Raw genomic sequence first — 12,771 nt, 5'->3', positions numbered from 1 at the left:
TTGCTTATGTCTCCATTTCAAATAAAATGTACAAAAAATTAGGTTACCCACACACTTAATTTTTGTAAGGTTGATATGAGATTAAACTTTAAAGTGAAAAAGATGCGGTCCAAGAAAGTTCAGGCTCCTCTAAAATGTTTCATTCAGCTCAATCTCTTTTGATAGTTAGGTTAGTTTTTCACCCCACTGAAGTTCACATACCGCCTGTCACTGCCATATGGAAGTGCACAGGTGGACCTTGGTGATTAATACAAATGATTTATCAAAGTAAATAGCTAGAGCTGCTCACTCTCCACTCTGAGCCAAAGAGTGATTTAAGATCTGTGGTCCATGAGGTACATAGGAACTTCCTCCAACAGATGTTCCTGACTAATTATCTATTGTAGCACAGATCCCACAATCCCTCAGTTCCTCTATTGTCTTCCGCTGGGAGCCTGGTCATCCCTGTTTCATATCCTTGGCTTGGTCTCCACTTACCTGGGGCACTCCTCTCCATCTGTGATGGGAACTGGAAAGACACAAAGACTAGCTCACCAGCAACATACAGCGCTGTACACACACCTTTAGCTGTCAATTTCAAGTGCAAACACCCCCCCCACCCCTGCTGTTTAAGCTCAACGGGAGAGGAGTTATATAAAGTGCAACAGTCTGTTATATTTAAGTGTGCTTTGCAAAAAACAGCTGTGCCATGGTGTACTGGGCTTTGATGAAGCCATGTGGTTATTTATGGAAAAAGACCTTTGAACATCTTTGCCAGTTAGCCTTTTTAAAGCAAATTCATACGAGCTGTTCATTCAATTTAGGTATCCTGTTCAACAAGAGTGAAAAATTCAAAAGCCGAAAGAGAAAATTTTACCATTTGGGAGCCTTGTGAGCAGATGCTGTATGAATCCCTTTTTAAAGAAGTTCAGCATTTGAGACAAAAAATGAGTTTTCTGTTCTAATGTACGATGAGCATGTTGGCACATTTATTCCTGATGAATAATTTAACAAAAGAGCATTTACACGGAGAGCAAATTTAAACAGTGTGCACACTTTGACAAACACAGTCTGAATATTTCAGTAAGGTAAGGTCTGAGAAAAATGGCAGGTTTAACTACATAACATGAAAAGACAGAATAAGTCTGGCTCTGTGAACTCCCTAAAACTTCTCGGTCTTTACTAGGGTCTTCCATTCGGACTAATGGACCATCTGGTTGAGAAAATCCCCCTTGCAGACAGAGAGAACTCCAGCAGCACCTTAGAAAACCCAAGCAAAGCAGAGCTAGAATGGATTAAGATATGCTTGGCTGCCTTTTGCAGCCTTGTCAATGTGGGCCGTGGCTGTGGGCTGGCACAGATCGGAGAGGGAAGGTCATCGCCACTGGGAAAAGGAGGCAGTGAAAATATTGTCCTGACAAGATGTAGAGTGACTTTTGCAACCTGAGGCTTGTGTTTCAGATTAAACCATGTTGGCTGATAGAAGAGGTGAAGTCAAAGGAGGTGCAAAAGAGGGACTTGAAGGGTGTTGATGCTGCCACCTTTTAATTTGCAGTCCCCCCCTCCAAATCAGATCACATAAGAATTTTTGATGATGCATGATGAAATGTAGTTAAATTTCCTGCCAATCTTTGGTGAGTTTATCATGGTGTTAAATGTTAGGAGACATGCAATGCTCATAACTTAGTAATGATTTACAGCGTTTTATAAAAACTGTACTGTATCATTTATATATTATGCATGATCCTTTTTCATAACACAGTACACTCACTGATTCCCATAGCCTACATCACCTGTACTGTAATGTCTATTGCTGTGACTGATGTGTGTATGAGTCTTGTTTGTTTTGGTTTTGTTGTTCTCTTGTTCTGTTGTTGCTCATCTTATTCTTCTTATGAAAAGTTTAGTTTCTTAACACCACTCCAAAACCAACGCTATTCTTTTCGAAAATGCAAATCTTTAAAGTCCCCTTACAGTCAAAAATGTTTTGTTCTTTGTTCCTGCAGTTGAATGTTTGAACTTCCCTGTCTAGAATGATTGTACAATATGTGCAGAGTCTGATTCATTGCTGAAAGTGTAAATTTTCTCTGTGCTCACTGTAAAAATCTTTTAAAATGGGTCACATTTATAAAGTTTAAATTATTTTTATAAAATAAAAAAAGAAGCAATTTTCAACAGCTGAGCACTGTACTTTTTAGCTAAAGTCACTCAAAAACTGGTGTATTTGTTGGGGACTACTCAGCTGTGGATGAATACACATTTTGTGTCCTTGGAGGTATTTACAGCTGTAGTTTGGTGTTTGAAGAATTACAGTGCCCAGAGACAGGGCCAGCATAAGAAACACTACTATGACTATTCAGTGGACCACATAACCAGGAAGTAAACCCAAAAGCTGGAAAACTTTTTTAGTGTATGAGCCAGGCAAGCAAATTCTGGGAGAACATGTCACTTAGTACAATAATATAGTTCACTGGAGTGTTTTCAGTTGTTTATTTAATGATGGAGCTTTACTGTAAGAAAAAAACACTTAATGAATAAACAGGAAATATTTATGAGTAGCATCAAATCGTTGTTGGGTTAGCTCTTTTCAGAGAATCTGTTGACAATAAGACAAAAAATATCACCACAATTTTGCTTTAAACAAGTCTCTTAATAACATTTCATCTTCTGATGCACTTCTCTCCTGTGACAGGCATTGCTAACCCAGGGGACGGCTTGTCTAAAATTGGAAAAAAAAAAAAAAGAAAAAAAAAAGATTTGAAAGTGTTGTTGTTATTTGAACGCTCTGAGTCTAAGGACTGATGTACATGCTGAGCTAAAGTAAATACTCTGTAGAACAAACAGACTTGAGAAACTGATTTTGAAACAGCTCAGCGTAAATCTTCACATGTCAAATGCTAAATTTAAACCGCGCAGATCCATTATGCTCACTGATAATAGACAAATGGTTCCTTGCTTGAGGGAATGTTTTTTAGCTGAGTAATATTTCATTTCAATTTTCACCTTTATCACTCATTAGACCTGCCAGTCATGGAGCCATCAAGCAGGCCTTCCTGTTCTCACTGCATTGGCAGTTTAGGCACAGTTCTGGCATGGTCCAGAAAGGCCTCAGCAGCATTCTCCATTAGTTTGGCTGATTCAGGGTTGTTAGCCATTTTTAATTTCCCATTAGACCCACAAAAGCTCTATTCATGTTCTCTCTCAGGTAACTCATTAATTTGCTGTGATGCATATGAGATGGTGAGTGAGGGCCTCATGCCAAGAGTTGGTTAGCATTTTATGCATAAAAGAAATACAGAGTGGAGCAGATGGTTACATTAGGGACTGATGAAACTGACACAATGTAGCATGTGAGTGTGTCTCTGTGTGTGGGTATGAATAAATTACCTAAACTCTGTATTAGAAAGTGATGGTATGTGTGGATCCCATATTTCATGCTTTTGCTGTGTCTGCATGTGTCCTGTTTAGTCCTGCGTATTCAGGTTGATCTTTGTAAATATATGCTGTTAACTATCCACTACTACTCTTCAGGTTAAAAGAATGAATGTGTGCAGCTAAAGAGAATGAAAACAAAACTCAAACACTGAGAGATGAATCAAATCTGGCAATGTCTTGGACCACAAGGAAGGGAAATGCTTGCTCATGTAGACGGCACATTTTTTGCCCATAGTGTCAGAACAAGTGAGACCTAACAGAAGGCTTGGTTGGCCCCACACTGCAGGACTTCACTTTCATTAAACTCCATGTGAGTCTAAGCACTCTTGTCTTGGTTCGGCTTGTTCTCTGCACAGTACATCCCTTTTTCATTTAGCTGTATGCAGTTGGAGTGGACTGCATGACTCAGTTTTATAAAGGTAGTGTAAGGTAAGATGGCTCTGTGACAGACTATGTGATACAACAAACTTCATTGCTTTTTTTTTTTTTTTTTATAAAATTTACATTAAATCTAAACTGTTCATGTCACATGAGTGCAGTGCTGCAATTTAAGATTATTTTGAGTGTTTAATCTGTCACTTATTATTTTGCTGTTTCATTGTTAAGCCTATAATATACCAGAAATTTGTGATAAATTCCCAAATTATCCAGAGCTATAGATGACATCTTCAGATTGCTCGTGCTGTACCATCAACAGAGAAAAGCAGCAAATCTTAACAATTAAGAAGCTTTTACTGTCAAACGTTTAGTACTTTTGATTTATAAATGACTGAAACAATTAATTGCTTATCAACAGTGTTTGGAATTAATTTTCAGTTGATTGACAAAATGATTAATTAAGTGTTTCAGTACTACATAGATTCTATAATACGGCTTCTTTGACACAGGGCCTTGAGGGAAGATATAGATTTCTTTAATGAACCTGTCAATGACACAACATACTGGCACAACATGTCTTAAGAATAATAATAATAAATAAGAATGTTATTACAAAGAGTATATATGCAACAGAAAACAATGAAATCAATCCAAGTAAAGAGACAGATAGTGTATTATAAATATATTTGATAATAATAATAAAAAATATATATATCCACCATACTGGCAGTGGCCACAGAGTTTTAGTAAAAAGGCCAATATGTGCAAACTATTACAATTACACAACAGCTTACATTCATAGGCTGCACAGGTTACTTCTTTTTGCTTTTGGTATCTGAAAATTACAGTATACCTCTGAACTTTACTGAGTGCTCCAGATTTCAAAAGTAAAAGCTTGGATGTTGGTGGTGAATGTTAAAGGTTGATCATTTAGCAAGTCATAGTGCAAAATGGAAATGTTGAACTAAAGTTAAGTATTATGTTTATGTATCATCCAAACTACTGCTGGAAACCATTAAAATATATCTTTTTATAATGTTCAGCCTTCTCAAGATGGTAAAAAATATGAGACATGAAAATAGAAATCAGTGGGAAGATGAAAAGAAGCAAAGGAGCCCTCATGGAAGAACCTCTGAGGGGCTGGAGACATTGCAATTATAGAAACTATTGACTTGTGTTTCCCAAGGTATGATCAATTGCAGTGAAATAATGACATCTCTGTGTTGTTTTGACCCATTCACAGTGAAGGCAATTTATTTTGTGTGACAGGAGGCTTGCAAGGGACAACCTAGCTGATGTGTGCCAGAGATCAGGGAGAGGAACGTTTTCAGCTGGAAAGACATTGAGAGGAAGGTCATTACTTTGTACATCGGTCTCTTTTAGGATGTGCCCCCAAATGTTTTTCTTTCAAATGTTTCCAGCCACTCTGATTATGTTCTACAGGGTTTACTGCAAATAACAATAAATATTTCTCATGTTTTGTTGTTTTTTTCCCCCAGGGGTAAATTTCTAATGCCAAATACATATATGTGTAATATACCTAAAGTAGCTCAGGTTGACAACACCACTCACTTTATATTAAATTACATATTCTGCTTTTTGCACTTCTTCCTCTCTCCGAGCCATTCTACTTTGACTATTCTAGCTCATCAATAGCCACCTGTCCTGAAGAAGGTGACATACACTGTCTTCATTGATGCTGAATGGTATAAACATAATGTAAATGATATATCTTCCACAAACTCTTTGAAGTGAAAACAAAGTTCAACATTTTCTAAATTTTAAAGGTCACATTTGAAAAAAAAAAAATGAATCGTAAAAGATTTTGACTTTTAACTACTAAGGTCAAAAAATGGTTTACTTGAAATCTGTCCAGTGAATTCTAACATCTCAGGGTATGTAGATGCAGATAACCTTTGTCTTGTTGAGAAAATCTGGGTGAAATGACTAGATATGATATAAATTGCATGCTTTTACTGCTACCATTTTACTTGTCACTCTAGCTTCCAAGATATTATTATTATTTGTTCCACAATATGTTGTTTATTTTATTTGGTAATGCTTTCATTCAGAAACAGAATTGTCTTGATACCCAAATATATCTGAGGAAATCCCTGCAAACAAATCATCTTTGTGTCTTTTTTGTCTGATTTTATTATTTTATTATTAAATTTAAATATTTCGTGTTTATTTATTTAATTTTTTTAAAACTTTTTTTTTTTACTTTACTTATTAAGATACGATTATATTTTCTGATAATAATAATAATAATATAGTGCAGAACTGGCAATCATGGATTTGTTGTTTTGTCTGACAGTTGAAGCACTTTGTTAAATAAAGTTGTAAAGAAAAAGAAAAAGAAACGCAGCCTCCCCAATATGGCCGCCTAATTGACGCTGCCAGTCATACTCAATTGTTTGCTCTGTAACTCCTGTGGCATTCATAGGTAGGGTAGATAACGTAATTTAAATATATTTTTTGTTATTTTTGTGGAAACTCTCTGAACATTACCAACTCCAGCTTCATTTTCACCTGTCTGATTTCAGCCATTTCTCACATTAACTAAACGTTCACAGGCTCAAAGCGCCACTTCCGAAGTGAAGTTTTCCTGTCCTGCTGCTGGCAGTTTGGGACTTCCATGAATCTGCCCAACTCTGCTGCGATGCCTGGAAACACTGCTCTTTATCAAGCTAAGTATTTGCTGCTCGGGTGGTTGCTAACATGCATGTCTGTCCAGTAGGTGCTTGGTAGCCTTGGGCTAACGCTAGGAGAATCAGTATTGTTTTCCCGACGTCAGATCTGTTTGTGGTTAATGTGCTGGCATCTGCTGGCTGTCTGCAGGTTTCTGCTGCTAACCTGCTACCTGTCTAGTTGTGTGCAGCATTTTGCCTTGCATTAGTATGAATTGTGGAATTATTTTTCGTGGCTAAACCCCATTAAAATTTTAATGCGTTGGTGTAGCACTGACTCTGGCTATGTGAAATATGTGAAAATACACATATGTATACGTCTTCTTTTTTTTAATTTTGATTTTGTTGGCATATGGGATATGTTTTGCGCTTGATTAGTTTTGCAGTATACTGTAGTTGCTTCTATAGCCCGCAGCAAAATCTGAAAATACAATGGAGTATGGCCCCCACACGGAACTTGTGCCAGACTGTATGGTACATCTTAGTTTTAACACTAGGTGGAGCTACTGTCAAGGCAGCTTCTCCACAAAACACAATTAATCGAAGAAAAGTTTAGCCATGGGCGACCAAAATGGTAGAACCAAAGAAACGCAGGATCGCAAGTGAGTGCAGAAAAGTTCAGACTCGATGGGAAAATGAATGCTTCTTTATGGAAGTCAAGGGGAAATTTGTCTGTTTTGCTTTGACACCGTTGCAGTGATGAAAAAGTATAATGTACGACGACACTGTGAAGCCAAACATGAGACCGACACATGCTGCACTGGTGCTGAACTAGAAGGGAAAATCAAACAAATGCAAGCTAGCCTGCTAGCTCAACAACATTTTTTTTCCGTGCTAACAAAACACAAGAAAATGCTATAAAAGCCAGCTACGAAGTAGCTCAACTTGCCCTACTGTTCTAAATCGTTCTCAGATGGTAACTTCATAAAAAGGTGCCTCACTTAAGTCACAGGAATAATTTACCCACAAAAATGAAACACAGATGTGTGGTGAATCTGACTTGTCAGCTAACTTAAAACATCAATTGTCAGATAACCTTTGTGCTCTGTCTACTCTGAACAAAAGCAAATTGAGAGCAAAAATGACCGACAGCCATCTCTGTGATGTCCTTCGCATCTCAACCACCAGACCTGCCATCCATCCTTCAGTCCGAAGTGCAGCATGACTGAGTGCAACACTGTTCCCGTTGTAGGTGAATTAAAAATACATTACAGTGTTCATGTGCTAATAAACCTAATTACTTGATAAATTCAGTCAGTTTAAGTTGATTGCATTTTCTAACAAACATTGCCTGATGTGCTAACGAGCCCGATAACTTATTTGCATAACAAGCTTGAAATAAACCCCTTCCTTTTTCTCCTTATTTCCCCCCTTTGTTCAGTGGGATCACCATCCTGACTAAGAAGCAATCTGAGGCTGCTGTTGTGGGAATGAGCTGCCAGCCCTTTTTGCAACAAGATAAATGAAAACCCATGAATGGAAAGCTGTGATGTAGGCTGTTTTTTTCTTTAAGCATATTCAATTACCAAGCATAATATACCTAAATTTGATTGATTTTGCTAGCTTTAATACACAAGGGGTGAGGCGATACACCTCACCTCTAGTGAGTGGCCCAGGCCTTCGTGTATTTTTCCGTATGTGGCCCTCAGTGAAAAACGTTTGGGCACCACCCTGATAATCTAATAGAATCTATTAGAGCTGTAAGCAATGAATTCATATGCTGATTTTGGTGATTATGTGCTGCATTGCTGATGTGACTCAGTCTCATGTAGAATATCACATTGCTGGATTGAGATCTGTCTCTCTGGTTTACTTTTAACCAGTTAATTGATGATGGTAATTTGGTTGACCAGAAATGCTAACAGCATTGGTGTTGAAGGGCATGTGGTGTACACATCTGAACTCTGCATGCAAATGATCAAACTGTTGTGTATTGATTGGCTGATGAATGTATCAAATTGGTTATAAAACTTCAGTCAAGCAATTTGATTGATTGTTAGTTGTCGTATAATAGCTGTATATAGCTGCAATGATGTCTAATATTCCTTACACAGTTCTGTATCGCTATGCATGTAAGGATCTCTGGCTTGCTGGTTTTGTATCTAGGCAACACAGTAACACATTTACAGCCACGATTATATTTCTCAATTTTGTCTGTTACAAGCTACGTTTTACAAAATGAAAATGTTAAAGGTCAACTTATGACCAACCTCTCAGTGTTTATCTCTGGTAGAAAGATCACCAGCTAAAACAAGAGGGTGATGAACTGGAAGAAAACAAAGTCATCCTGTTAATGCTTTGCACATTAAATGGCAACATACAAATTAATGTAAATAAATACCCAAAAAAGAAAAAACATAAATAAAATAAGCTAGTTTCCTAGGCCTACATGGTGCTGGTGGCATGTCAGGGCACAGTGGCCACAGTGCCTGTCCAAGTGGACTTTTTTATTTTTCCAATTAATTTACCAGTGAATAATACAATAAACAAATGTTAAATTAATTTGCAATTACGTGTGAAAAATAAGAAAGCATATCCTGGCATCAGTTAAGTTAGAATCCAAAATGAGTGGGTTTATTTTTCCATAATTTTGTTCAGTATTGCTTGCATTGTTGTGACACCTGATAAATAAATGGAGGGACCCTCCAAAGATATATCTAAGTCTTTGTTTTTGTATGATGTGAGAGAGAGAAATGAGACTCTGAAGTTGCCTTTCAGCTGTTAGGGTCTCAACTGTTGTTGAGTTCAGCACCGTGGACAGCATCTGGCCACAGCTTCACTGTGTTTTATCCCAGTGGCGGTTCTAAACATAAGCCACGCTGCCTGATTACATGTGACAAATAGGATTGATTGATTGATGGAACAGGTTATGAGGCTGGGTCGACTGCAGTGATAAGGCTGAACTGGTAAACTAGGCAAAATTAAGTTAACGGAGCAGCAGCAGATGACGTTAGGTCTCCCTTAACTGTGCAATCAGCATTATATATCGCGGGTAGATGTCACGAGTTATCGCATAAATATTCTTGTGGATATACTGTACAGTAAAATAGAGTGCATTTAATGATATATCCTTATGATACAATTTGCCTATTTATTAAACAATGTTAATTCTGTTAGTTCCCTGAGAAGCTTATGGTTTTTTGGTTACATTACTACAAATATAGTCAAAACCCCTGGAGGCCCCTGTCTCTTATAGTGGACTGCTGTCACATCTCCATGCTGTAGAAGAAGAAGACTGTGTCTCCCATTGCTTTTGCTGGCATCACTCTGTTCCTCACTAGAAAAGGAGTAATGTGTCTGAAATTGTGTATATCAGTATAGTATATATTATATTATATAGATCTTTATAACGGTTTGTCTAAATTAACATCGTAGTGATGTGACAGTAAAACATTTCATGTAGCACCTTAATTAATGATAAAATCATACATATAAGTAGAGCTTCTGGTTGAGAGTAACAGACCGACCTGATCACTACATGTTTGTTCTTTGTACCAAAATCCTCTTCAGAATGAACTCCGCTCTTACACTCAGACATCTGTATTTCGCTGTGACACAGACAAATGGCACAGCGGGGACAGCAGAAAAAGTACTCCAAGTCCTCTCCCTTGTTCACGGGAAATGATCCATCAGTCTCCCGTCGACCCCTCTGCTTGTGTGTCTGCCTGGTCTGCAAATCGCTTAAATCCCAATCTCAGTTCCACCCACGCATCCATCCTGACTTTATTGCTGCTTTCTCCAGTGACTGAATGGTACATCTTGGACACGCAAACCTGTAATCCTTCTATAGGATGAGCTTGAAAATAAGCTGAGGCTAACTTGTGCAAGTAGCTTGACAGCTACACCTATCATCTGCTACCTGCCAGATGACTCGGTTCCTCAGATAGATATACTGTAGATGATAGCAGACGAGTGCTGTGTGTTTAAAAGAAAATGAACCAAAACACTTGGTCAGAAAGGACTAATTAAATCACTATTACAAACGCTGCTGCAGAGTGGATCATGTTAGGCTGCGTGTTGCAGCGTTTGTCAGTGTGTAGCTCCTCTAAACTGTCACATCCCTGCTGGTCTTTTGCTCAAAAGAAATCAGTTTTCAGTCTTTTTTGGGTGGATGCACTTGCAGTCTGTGCACAGGTGATTTTGCTTTTGAGTTAACTGATTGTCCTCTTTTATGGCTAACACATACATATTTTACATTCACTGATTTCATATAATTCACCCCACTTGCTGTTCATGTGAAGATACTTACGAGTTTAAAAAAAATAAGTGCACATTTTTCATACAGCAACGAGGTGCCACAAAGATTCACTAGTGTTGTAATCAGTGTCTCAACGTGGTCCACAGCAAATGCACCATTTACTCCTGTTTGAGTTCCCGTTTGCTGAACACTACAGTGTCCAGCTGTTCTGGGACATCACTGAGCTTACAGAAACATACTCTGACCCTTTTCTTCTTAATCACAGTAATATTTTCATTGGATTTGTCAGATGTTAAAAAATAATTCCAACATAAGTGTTTTTTGACTACCTGTGTACTTTTGTATCAACATGTAGACATTAAAGCTACAATAGCTTTAGGTTGAAGTCACAGATCCTGAGCTCCCTGCACCACTTGCACTTGTGAAGTGTCTTCTTTCAGCCTATTTCTGTAGGCTTAACTGTGAGTCAGAAAGGTGTGATGTGTAATTAAACACATTTTGCATCATCCAAGCTCTTCACAGTGTGTATTTCTTCTTCGTTAGCACAGTTTCCATGACATACACCATCATGACTTGATTTGACCTGGTGGATTGTAGCTTAAGACTAAAGTAGAAGTGATACCTCGCCTTTTACATTTAATCTAATATAATTATCATTCTTAACCACACATTTCTGTCTCCAGCTGGTTTACTTCGTTTTCACCTGTGAATCTCAGTGGGTGATCATTTAGCATTTTTACACAGTTTTGATTTTCGTGTACTGTATGTCTTAATATGGCTAGCATTTGCCACTATGTCTTGTCATATGTAAAGCAGTAAGAGTGGGACTGGCAAGAGTGGAACTCTCACTGATGAAGAACTATGGAGTGATAAAAAGGGGGCACACGTTTCATGATGCAGTTTCTTTAATTAGTCGCCAGAGTCTCGAGGAAAAAAAAAAAAACAGGCAGGAGGAAGAGATGGAAGGAGATGAGGTTGTTAATTCCATTGCTGTCTGCTTGCATTTGAGCACTCATTAATCTGAGACAGGGTGCACCCTGTTGTCTTGCTGAGCATCTTTTATAAAAACCAGCATTAGCACTTCTACTGCATTGAGAAATTGTCAGTGATGTTTCACGGGAGAGATGTGCCGAGAGTGAGTGAGGTAGAGATGGATGCCCGTAGCATACTGAGCTTCTCTGCTCTCCCTCCTCGCAACACTCGAGGCCTCCCGGCCAGAAAGTGAATCCATAACTCTTTTCCACACAAGTAGAGCGCTTGGACTGTGACCTTCAAAGTTTACTACAAATACCAGTCAAGTGTGACGATATCAACGTTAAATGTATCGTTTTATGGTTAATTGAGTTATTGTTGGCAAAGATGAACGAGCTTTCTCTGTTTGTTTTGCCATTAGCGTTGATGTGATATCAAGAACAATTTAGACATATTTTCTTTTCCCTCAATTAGTAATGTAATCTATGCTTACAGAATACATCTCCATGTACTAAAAATATCCATTGTAATTGGAAGCTAGACAATTAATTTAGTGCACAATAAGTCAATGGAAATTGAACAAAGGGTTATGTTTGTGTCATTAACTCAGTGCAATTGGCAATTTATATGCTCTGTGCTGAGCTCGTGAACATCAACTACGCATGCATGCATATTCATTACCATGGACACTCAATTCATAGAGCAAGATGTCTGAACAAAGGTGAATGAGAGGCTGAACTCTCTAACCATCCATCATTATGCCTGCTGGAGGTACTCTGGGAGGGTGCTTGCAGTGGTGTGCACACATGCTTTAGATTGTGTGTGTGCATTTGTTGGCATGAGAGTAAGGGTGCAGACAGTTTCTCCTCTCTCCAGCCTACCTGAGGCGTTGGCAACTCCTCATCTCCTGGAGCCTTGTCAATAACACCTCTGCCACCTCCATTCTGCCTAGAGGAGAGCACCACTCGGCTGGGTCCAGGGCGCCGCCAGACCCCCCTCTCCGACTGCCATTAATCCACTCCTTCGGCAGGCAGAATCCATCTCCCCTCGGCACCTGTTTGACAGAGGGTAAAAACAGGGATGAGATAGCAGGCCGTGGATCAATCCCTTCGATCCCCC

At 38.5% G+C, this 12,771-nt stretch overlaps 1 long non-coding RNA gene across 1 annotated transcript; it reads left to right on the top strand.

The window, feature by feature from the left end:
• The first annotated feature begins 7,157 nt into the window (after nt 1-7,157).
• LOC124056037 lies at nt 7,158-9,136 on the top strand. The gene is made up of 2 exons (XR_006842945.1): nt 7,158-7,670; nt 7,864-9,136. It is a non-coding gene; the product is annotated as an uncharacterized LOC124056037 (long non-coding RNA).
• The last annotated feature ends 3,635 nt before the right edge of the window (nt 9,137-12,771 follow it).

The sequence above is a fragment of the Scatophagus argus genome, chromosome 3, assembly GCF_020382885.2.
Source record: "Scatophagus argus isolate fScaArg1 chromosome 3, fScaArg1.pri, whole genome shotgun sequence".
Taxonomy (NCBI): domain Eukaryota; kingdom Metazoa; phylum Chordata; class Actinopteri; family Scatophagidae; genus Scatophagus; species Scatophagus argus.
Note: the sequence above shows the minus strand (reverse complement) of the source record. Positions and strands in the feature narration are given on the sequence as shown.